We start from the raw sequence: 3278 nt of genomic DNA, 5'->3' as shown, positions 1-3278 counted from the left end.
AGGTATTTGAGACTCCCAAAGGCCTCCCACCTATTCGTGATCATGATCATGCTATACATTTGGTTCCAGGAAGTGTTCCTCCAAACATCAGGCCTTACATATATCTCTATGCCCAAAAGAGTGAAATTGAACGTATGGTTGCAGAAATGTTAGAGGCTGGTATAATTCAACCTAGTCAAAGTTCTTTCTCTGCTCCAGTAGTGTTGGTGCACAAGAAGGATGAGTCATGGTGCATGTGTCCAGATTATAGGGAGCTCAACAAGCTCACTATTAAAGATAAATTTCCCATTCATGTTATTGATGAATTATTGGATGAATTGCATGGATCAATTTACTTCACCAATTTGGATCTTTGTTCAGGATATCATCAAATCAGAATAAAGACTGAATACATTCCAAAAACAACATTTAGAACTCATGAGGATCATTATGATTTTTTGGTCATGCCTTTTGGCCTTACCAATGCACCTTTTACATTTCAAGGTTTGATGAATTCCATTTTCAAACCCTTCCTTAGAAAATTTGTGTTAGTATTTTTTGATGATATATCAATCTATAGCAAGTCTTGGAAGGATCATGTTCAACATGTTGACAGGGTGCTCAAACTATTGGAGGAGAAACAATTATATGCAAAAAGCTCCAAATGTTTCTTTGGAGTACAAGCGGTGGAATATCTGGGTCATATTATATCTCATGAAGGTGTGAAGGTAGACCCTAGCAAAATTAAAGTCATTAAGGAATGGAAAATCCCCAATCAATAAAGAATCTACGAGGATTTCTCAGGTTGACAGGGTATTATCGCAAGTTTGTTAAGAATTATAGATGAATAACAACACCTCTAACAACATTATTGAATAAAGATGCATTTTCATGGACTCTAGAAGCAACGAAAGCCTTTGAACATCTTAAAGAGGCAATGTGCCAAGCACCAGTTTTAGCTATGCCAGACTTCATAGAAACCTTTATTGTGGAATGTGATGCCTCAGGAAATGGAATTGGTGTTGTTTTAATGCAAGAAGAAAAACCCATTGCTTTCAAAAGTCATCCAATCAAAGGAAAGTATTTACACAAAGCTATTTATGAGAAGGAAATGTTGGCAATACTACATGCACTTAAGAAATGGTGACCCTACCTAATGGGAAGACACTTCAAGGTAAAAATGGATCATGATAGTCTTAAATACTTTTTAGAACAAAGATTATCTTCAGAAGAGCAGCAAAAATGGGTCACAAAGATGTTCGATTATGACTTTGAAATCATCTACAAAAAAAGGAAGCAAAATGTTGTGGCAGATGCACTCTCAAGAAAGGATGCGGATGTGGACGCATTGTTTTGCGCCATTTCTATTATCCAACCATATTGGATAAATGAAGCAAGGGATGAATGGAAGATTGACGAAGAAGTGTGGGCACTCATTCAAAAGTTACAACAAGATCCCAGTACATCTGATACATTTAGCTGGAAAAATGATTCGTTATGGTACAAAGATCGCTTACACCTATGTAATAATTCTCAACTCAAACAAAAGATTTTTATGGAATTTCACACCTCTCCCTTAGGAGGGCACTCGGGATTTTTAAAAACTTACCACAGGGTTAAGAAGTATTTTTTTGGGATGGCCTTAATCTGATATTCAAAAGTTTCTGGCGGAATGTTTGGTTTTCCAACAAAATAAAGTTGAAACAATTAAGACCCCAAGTCTATTACAACATTTATCCATTCCAAGCCAACGTTGGGAGGAGGTTTCAATGGATTTTATCACATGCTTACCCAACTCCGAAGGAAAGAGTGTCATCATGGTGGTAGTTGACAGACTTACCAAGTATGCACACATTTGTGCACTATCGCATTCATTTAAAGCCAGTACAGTGTCTACTACATTTATGGAAACAATTCAAAAGTTACATGGAAACCCTAAGATTATTGTAAGCGACATAGATCCCATTTTCACAGGAAATTTTTGGACAGAATTATTTTCTTGCCTTGGTACTCAGTTAGCTCATAGCTCATCTTATCATCATCAATCTGATGGGCAAACTTAGATAGTAAACAAATGTTTGGAATGATATCTTCGTTGCTTTGTATCTCATAAACAAACACAATGGGTCAGATGGTTGCCTTTGGTTGAATGGTGGTATAACAATTCCTTCCATACTGCAGCAAAAATGACCCCATTTATGGCACTCTATGGATATCAGCCACTGTCCATCACATCATATTTAAGAGAAAATTCTAAGGTTCAAGCAGTGGAAGGTCACATCGAGCATCAACAACAAGTTCTCCAACTCTTAAAGGATAATCTCCCTTTGGCACATAATAGAATGAAACAACAGGCAGATCAACATCGCAGCGAAATAAGTTTTGATGTAGGTGACTGGGTATTCCTATGGCTACAACCATATAAAAAAATGTCCCTCAGGCAAGCTAAGAAGGATAATAAATTATCACCAAAGTATTATGATCCATACAAGGTGTTGCAAAAGATTGGTACTATGGCATACAAATTGGAGCTTCTTGCAGTTCCAAGAGTGCACCTAGTTTTCCATGTTTCATGCTTAAAGAAGGTTATAGGTGACAAATTCCTAGTGCAAACAATACTGTCAGAACTTGACAGGGAAGGAAAAATCATATTGGAACCTGAAGCAGTCACAAAAACAAGAACTCGAAAGTTACAAAATCGATCAATTTCAAAGTATCTCATCAGGTGGAAGAACTTACCCGTTGAAGATTCCATATGGGAGGGTGAGAATTTTATACAGAAGCATCCAGAACTACTCCAAACGTTGAGGACAACACTTTTTTTAAGGAGAGGGGCATGTTAGGTCCCTATAATACTAGTGATTCCCCCATTACTATTGTCATTGTAACCCTTATTGTTATTTTGTGCCTCTGTTGTCCCCATATTGTTATTATTGTGCCCCATAAAAGCCCACTATTGTTATTATTGTGCCCTTATATTATTATTGTTATGTCGGCTTTGATTATATTGTGACCCCTTAGACTCCTATATATAGAAAGGAGGTTTTGTCATTTGTATCATCCAAGAATTATTCATGTGTGTAATGTAAAGGAGGTTTCCCCCTCGAAGAGGCTAATTTTGAAGGTGTTGATCTATCTTTTCTTCTATTTTGTGAGCTGGTTGCATAACATACGATACGATATTTAGCAAGGGAAAGGTTTTCCTTCGTCACATAGCCTCAGGACAGGTGAAACGGATCAGGGTTCAGGTGAAGAATCTCTACAAATTGGATGTAGAACAGTGCGTTTCTTTGAGCACA

The sequence above is a fragment of the Pinus tabuliformis genome, chromosome 3_1, assembly GCF_031772625.1.
Source record: "Pinus tabuliformis cultivar Carrire ecotype Pingquan chromosome 3_1, CPIR1, whole genome shotgun sequence".
Classification (NCBI taxonomy): Eukaryota; Viridiplantae; Streptophyta; class Pinopsida; order Pinales; family Pinaceae; genus Pinus; species Pinus tabuliformis.
Note: the sequence above shows the minus strand (reverse complement) of the source record.